Source organism: Daktulosphaira vitifoliae, unplaced genomic scaffold (genome assembly GCF_025091365.1).
Source record: "Daktulosphaira vitifoliae isolate Bord-2020 unplaced genomic scaffold, ASM2509136v1 Scaffold_3, whole genome shotgun sequence".
Taxonomy (NCBI): domain Eukaryota; kingdom Metazoa; phylum Arthropoda; class Insecta; order Hemiptera; family Phylloxeridae; genus Daktulosphaira; species Daktulosphaira vitifoliae.
In genome coordinates this window covers 13,541,471-13,549,893 of record NW_026099574.1, presented here as the reverse complement: position 1 = coordinate 13,549,893, position 8,423 = coordinate 13,541,471, and positions in this window count along the sequence as shown.

Here is an 8,423-nt window from a genome sequence, read left to right as displayed (position 1 = left end):
CACTATCTAAAGATTTGCATCGAAGCGTTTATTTTTGATAGTGATTTTAATCACTGTCAGATATCATTATACTTGATCCAACTATACCACGTCACAACTGTGCCGCGACCCCCCTGTGCTGGGTTTTTTTTTCTTTGTACTACACGTGTCATATTTATATACCTGATAAAGTAATACTGTATTTTTTACAACAATTTTGAAATATTGAAACACTATGATATCTATTGATATTTTTACTAGTATATCTTAATTTTTTTAAGACAAATGATCTAAAATACTCAGTACATATGAAAATAGATTGATACAATAATCATAAACAATAACCTTGCCCAACTAAATGTAGATTGTCATTGGGCAAAATTTCATCAATTTTTCTTACACGACTAGTGGAAACTTAACTACTGTTCAATTTTAGTGACTTGCCCATGAAAATATATATTCATTATTAATACTTTTCTAAACAATGACATGTTGCATTAATATCAAAATACAGTATTCTATATGAATAGTATACTTATGTAATGTATTTTTTGTATCCTCCCTTTTTTTTTTTTTTTTTTATATNTCTATATGAATAGTCTACTTATGTAATGTATTTTTTGTATCCTCCCTTTTTTTTTTTTTTTTGAGATTACAGCAATAAAATTTCTTTAAACACGTGGCATGATTCTGCGGTATGTTGTATGTGTAATATTTTGTGAAAGATTAGTAGGATTCATTCAACTCTTTGATGTGTGATTGGTACCCTTTGGCGTTGTATGTAACCAAAATTTTAGTTGGAGTTGAGTTGTGTGTTGCTTGTGATTAATTAAAACGTGTAAATTTGTTGATTTCTCTTCATTGAGTAGTTGGGTGTTTTCTATAGTTAATATGAAGGTGAGGAATTATTCTGCGATTTATTATTAAATATTGAGTACTGTATATGATATGCAGCAAAACGTTCATAAAATGGATAATTCATATAATGATATTTGATTGAAGTCTTAATAAATTGTAAAGTTTTAATTATATTTAAAAATTAAAAATAAAATTTTACATTTTAGCTTCGATGCGAAGCGGAGAAGGTATTAATTTTACTATGATGTGTTTTTTTTTTTTTTTTTTTTTTTTNTAATAAAAAGAAAAATAATAATAGTTGTATGATTACCGTGCCATTAAAATTAATGTTATAATTAACTTAAATTAATAAGAATACAATTTTGTTAGAATTATTATTTAAACAATATGTTTTATAATCATATTTTATTTCAACTTGATAATACAAAGTCATATAATATAATCATTTAGTTTATTAGTAGTTGATCTTAAGTCTAGTTTTAATTAAATTTAAAGCTTATGAATAAAGTTATTCTAGCTTATTGCTAGAAAAAGGTTATTGTTTAGACAAATTAGGTATATTAAGATTAAAACTTATAATGTGAAAATATTCAACTAAATTAATAGGAATATTCTTAAAAAAAAAAAAAATAAATTTAATTATATAGAAATATATATACTTTTTTTTTTTTTTTTTAAATTATGATTCTAAAGTTTAAAACTTAAAATATGTAGTCTAAAATTATATTTAGTTCTAAGATATATTTTAAAAGAAATCTTAATTTTTAAATGGTTTTCATTAAATAATACTTAAGGAGTGTGTATATTTTTTTATACGTGACAAAGTCAAACTAATCACCATACTTAAACTAGTGTTTCGTGTCAATTGAAATATTTTAATCAGACATATTTGAGGAACTGTATTCAGTTGAGCTATTGTATAGATTTAAGAAATTGTTATACCCGGAGTTATCTAAAAGTTTGTGTATTAAACATTTCATTAATGCTATATTATTTGTTGGAAATAGATTTCTCCCTTCATGTGTTTCATTACACAATGATGAATGTGTATCTTGTAGAGAGAGCTCACGCTCATCATTGTGGAGTCTACGGAATTGCATTATTGCTAGTATGGTAACTTTTTGCGTTGAGTAGGTTTCTAGAATTAACTGATAATTACCATTGTTAAAACTGTCATATGCTTTGAAATTTATTATGTTGAAAAGAGGGTTAAGATAGTCTATGGAAGTTTCTAGTGTTTTACTGCAGTTCCATACAATAACTACAGGCCAAGAATTATTTAAATTAGATGTGTAAGCCATGACTGTTGGTTGATTTAATGTGTTATATTTAGTTTTTATATTTCTTTTTAATTGCTGAATTATGTGGTGTGGTCTCGGTATATTTTCTCGAATTTTTTTTATGCATAAATGTAATCTGTTATGTTTTAGTGAATTTATTTGTAATGTTAAAAGCTGCGGTTTACCTTTCAATTTGTAAATATTACATGGTCCTTGGAATATATTAGTTATTGCTCCTCCGATGAGCACTTTTCCAAGTTCGTGTAAGTTAACCATAGTTAGGTCAATTAAAAAAAATTCGTATGATAAAGAGGTAGCCATTATGAATTGGGGTGATAATTTTAATTAGAATAGAAATGAATAAGAAAAAAAAAAAAATTGCACGAAACAAAGAGAAGAATAGGACTGGTTAGTATTTTTATGTATTAATAGAAAAAAAAATGATTAGAATTATCTAATTATAAGAAAGTTTTACCTGTATCGTATTGTGATGTGTCTTTCTAGAGCTAGTGTTCGCTTTGATGGTGTCTATAAGACTAAGGATTCAATATGTATTGGAAAATTGGGCAGCTAGTGTTTTTTTTATATATGGCTCCCCCTTTTGTATAGATTTAGGTTGTGTAAATATCGAGAAGGATTTTTTTTATGATTTGACCATATTGTTGAATGAGATCTTAGATTATTTATTTATTCCATTGCTGAATTGTAGTGTTAAAATTACTGAATCCTGATGAGTGTATAAGCCTATTTAATATACATGTTGTTATTCTTACATTGTTTTTTGGGTTGTGAATTTTTCCTAAATGTGTATTAGCGCATAACAAGTTGTGTGTTTGATGTAATGTTAATTTTTTTTGTTTATTAAAAACATCAGATATTTCAGTAATTGCTACCAACGTGGTTTTATCTAGAGAGAATATTTCTAATATTAGGTAAAAATTTCCGTCATTAAAAGAGTCTACACATTTGAGATTTAAGATAAGTTTCTTTGGGGCTAATAATTGAAGAGTATAATATTTTGCTTCAGTGCAGTCCCAAAGTATAATTGCTTGTGTAGTTTTCGGAACATTAATATGTTTCAATATAGAAGATTTATTTATTCCTTGATGATTTATATTTATATTGTTTTGTAATTGTTTAATAATGGCACCTTTTGATGAATTATTGTTTGGAATAGTTTCTATGATTTTCTTTTTTAAGAAGTCTAATCTTAATCTTTGAATGGTATCTATTTGGATGGTTATGATTATAGGTTTTCCTTCAAATTTTTCAACGGGACTGCTACCGTTGAGTACTCTTTTAAGAGCTCCTCCTATGAGGATTTTTCCTAGATTACCTAAGTCTACTAGAGTTAGATCCATGACAAAGTATACAAATGTAGTCATTTTGTAAAGGCGGTATAGGAAGAAATAAATTATTTTATAATTGATTAGCTTAAAGTAACTTAATTATTATAGTTATTGATAATATTATATTATTACAAAGTATATATTTATGCTTTAGTGTGAGTAAAATGATTAATAATGTGTAATAATAATAATCTTTATGATATTAATAATATTAATAATAGTAATGAATACCTTAGTTTTATCCTATGCTTTGTAAGTTGTGTATGTTGTGTTGGTTTTTTTTTGAAAGACTAATTGATGATTATTTAAAGGAAAGAGGAATACTTGTTTAGTGATTTATAAGGTTTGGTCATAATTAATTTTATGGTTTTCTTTTTATATATAAGGGTGTTAAACGTAGTGATTTAGTTTACATTGTTGGCGGTCTATTGTTAAATGGCGTATTATTGGTGTATAGTTTTGGATATAATTTATTTATATCATCGATGTTCTGATTTGTATATTGTATGTATGTTTGTGTGCTATTTGAGTGTGAGGATGGTTGTTCTTCTTTTACTATGTTATTCATTGGTTTTAAATAATTATTTTTGTGGTTGGCATGCATAAGGTAGTGTGTAATACTAGAGAATATGCCAGCTAGTAATTTGAAGCTAAATCCAAATGTTTGATATAATATAGTTATATTTAATATTGTATTAATAAATATTATGATAAGTTTCCAAATGAAAAATAAACCTAAACAACCACTAATAATATTACCAAAGCCAATAAACCAACCCCATAGTTTTTCCATTTCTTTTTTAACTAAATTACTTATAGTGTTTTCATCTATCAGCGATGATAGTTTTAATGGATTATATACTGCATAACCCATAGATTGTCTTGCGAGATTATTTTGTGCAGCTAATACTTCTTGTGGAAATAGTAGATGCTTTTGAAATGAATTCATTAATTCTCTTGAATAAAGACCCGCATTCATTAAGTGTTCTGGACTTTTATAAGACCAAGTAAATGCTGTTTCAGGTTTTAATAATTGTGGGGGATTTATTTGTCTGAATTCAGGTGATAAACTAAACCATATGCTTTCTATGAAGTATGAGGAGGGTAATAAATCATTACAATTTATTTCAGTGCCGTATTCTTGTAATATATGAGTTTTAGGGGAAAGAAACATTGTTTTATTATTATATTTTACAGGTAATTCATTAAAACAACTTGTTGTTTTAGCTAGTTCTACTTCTACAGGTTTACATTTTAATAGATATACTATTTCTCCAGCTTTTAAAGCTGTATAACCTGGTCCTTCACCCATGAGAAAAGCAAATTCAGAAATGCTATACGATGCTAAAGTTAATTTTTGCATTAATAATTTACGTTCTAGATTACATTGTTTTAATACTAAATCTGTGTACATCGAAACTACGGAGGAACTTATAAAATTTTCTATATAGACAAATTTTGTATTAATGTATGCTAATAAATCAGTATTATAAGTAGAAATCGGTTTTGATTTAAAATTATTCATATATAGCATGTCAGTGAGAATTAAAAGTCTTGGATGTTCAGTTAGTTTTATTTCAATACTGCAAGCAAAGCCTAAGCCAGTTTCTCGCAATGCGAATGCAATTTTATCTGTTTGTACCAGATATGTATGTGTTTCTGTAGAATCATTATACGCGTTAGAAGTGATTAATGACGCAGGACCAGAGTATATAACATCAAATTCGTTTTCATCACAGTTTGTAGAGGGTTCATTATGATCCCATGTTGTAAGTCCGTATTTCATATCTATCCCATGATAATTCGATAGTTTAAGACGCGTACCAGTAGGTAAAATTAAAAGGTCATCTTTATAATTAGCAACTGCATATCCATTTGATAATAATATTTTAAATTTTCCCTGTACAACGACATTTTCATAATTAGTTCTTTCGTTAGAAAATGAAGAACCTACGCAGTCGCCATTTGCTGTGAGGGATCCCGCAAGTGTTGTGTGAAAATACTTCGTTTGATTTACTATTAGTCCTGTTATTACTTTATTATTGTTTAATTGATAATAGAGTTTATAGTGTAAATCTACGCATTGTGGTGGACTTAAATCTATGATTTCTGTATAAAAACCGTTTTCGACCATTTGTGCATCGTCTAATAAACTACATTTAGTTATAATATAATCAGCTACAATGTAGCACGATTGATAAGGGATAGAATATGATTCAACGCGTTGTAAGAGTTTAATTTGTGGTAGCCTTATTACTTGTGGAGGTGGAGGTGTGAGACAATGATCTACGTTTAATGTGCTGAATGATGTTATGTTTATATTGGGACCCGCACATGAGTAAGCTATAAACGCCTTCGCTGGTAATAAACATAAAAAAAATGTTACTATTATGCAAAAGTGAACAGTGGAGTATTTACACATTTTGTTAAATGGTGTATGTTCATATAACTGTATAGAAAGTAAATGGTTTAATAATAAGTATTTAGTGATTACCTTAAATATTATATTTTGAATTCAGGATTCTATTCGTTTTGATTAGTGTGTTCTCGACTGTGATAAGGTTTGAGTCGCCTAATATGAATAACATCATTAGTTAATTTATTACCCAATGTTAATTGTACTAAGTAATTGACATTATTAATTTTTGATATTATTTTAAAAGGACCTCTGAATTTAGCAGCAAGTTTTGGACTTTTATTAGCCTGTTGAAACGGAAATTTCACTAGGACTAATTGTCCAGGAGAATATTCTGTTAATTTATGGGTTTTGTCATAGTTAAGTTTTTGAATTTCTTGTGCTTTTTTTATATACTCAGGTATTTTATCCCTAATTGTTTTTAATTCGTGTAATGCTTGTTTAATATCATAAGGAAGAATTTCAGGAGTTAATTGCAAATCTATCGTTAAGTTAGCATTAAATCCGTGTAATAAATAAAAAGGCGTGTGGTTAGTGGATATTTGAGGAGTGTTGTTATAACTAAATGTTATATAAGGTAGATAATAAGACCATCGGTGATGAGTATCATCATTAATGTAGTGTCTAATAGCTTGGCATATTACACCATTAATTCTTTCAGTGAACCCTTGTGATTGTGGAGCATAACTAGAAGAGAATATTTGTTTTATTCCAAAGTTTTTGCAAACTTGTTCTAGTGCGGAATTGCGAAAATGAGAGCCTCGGTCGCTAGAAAGATAGCGGATTACACCATACTTGGTTATGAAATTTATCAAAAATCTAATTACAGTGTTGGCATCAGCCGATCTAGTGGCTTTTGTAAATACATATTTGGTGCTTTGACATGTAAAAACTAAAATATATTTTTTATTGTTACTACTGACTAATGGACCAAGAAAGTCGGCTGTTAGCCTATCAAGGGGCTTACAACAAAGTAGTGGAATAGGTTGAAGTTCTCCTGCGGGTTTCCCTGGAGCTTTTTTATTTATTTGACATTCGTGACAAGTTTTTATAAAATGAGTAACATCTTTAATAAGATCTGGCCAATAATATTTAATTTGTATTTTCTTAATTGTTTTTGTAATTCCCATATGTGCTGACATAGGTGGACAATGATGTGCTGAAATGACATCTTGCANTTTTTCTTAAAAATTTAACTATTTAATCTTGCCGTCTGTTCGGCGCCACAGATACGCTTATGGTAATTAAAAAGATGGACATTAATGTAAACATCGCTCCAAATGAACGATGTATTTGTAAAAAGTAATAAAATAATAGTCGGTCAGAAAAGTATTTAAAATTGATAATTATTTGTGTAAAGATTATTCTAGAAGTTTCTCGGATAGTCTCGAAACTTCTATTTTGATTCATTACAAGATGTACCCCAGTTTTTTTTGCAGCATGTCCTCATGCTGTGTTATAATGTGCAAACTTAAAACTAATGTTAATATTACTTATAATGTATGTTAGTAGGGTGACTAGATTATACTCAAAGCAGCATTTGTAGCTGTTACATTTAAAATATATAAGAAGTTATACAAACATAAAGGCTATGGTCATTTTTCTATTTGTGTGTTGATTGAAGTGTTGTGGATGAAAGTGTGTTTCTTTATTACACGTATCATATGTGTTGTGTATATTCGTATATACAATACTTGTATTCTTTTCATTGAATGTATTTTTTATTATATCATATTCAATTTCATTGACTAAGTCTACGTCATTATGTGAATCGATTTCAATAAATGAATCATAAGCATTACTTGAACCGATATCATTAAACGCGTTTTGTACAACATTATGTGAATCGATTTTAATAAACGTGTCCTTTAAGGTATTAGTTGAACCGATATCATGAAATGTATTTTGTACGACATTAGCTGAATTGATTTTATGAAATTCGTCTTTTACGACAATTTGTATATTAATCATATTACGCGCGTTATTATATTTATTTTTCGCGTTATCATTTATACTTATTATATTATCTATATTACATTTATTTTGCGCGCTATCAATTATATTATATTTATTATTTACCCCATTATCATCATATTCTTTAAATTTATTATTTTGCGCGCTATTATCATATTTTTTTCCAAAATTATTATATTTATTCTCATTATGCGCTTTATATATATCATTTGATTCATTAATATTCTCATATAAACTATTCTTTTTATACTTATAATGTTCATTATTCGCGCAATATTTATCATCTATATTTATTATTTTTCGGGGTATATCATTATTATTTATATTATATATATTTTCATTTTTAATATTATCAATTCTATATTCATTTAAATCATTATCATTTATATAATTAATCATATTTTTACTAAAATCAGTGGTATTTTTATTTCCCATATTGTTACTAAGGCCTTTATAANGTGGTATTTTTATTTCCCATATTGTTACTAAGGCCTTTATAAGTATCATTGCAATGTTTATTATAGATATTTGTCATGACAGTATTTTGTGAATGATCATTCATATTAG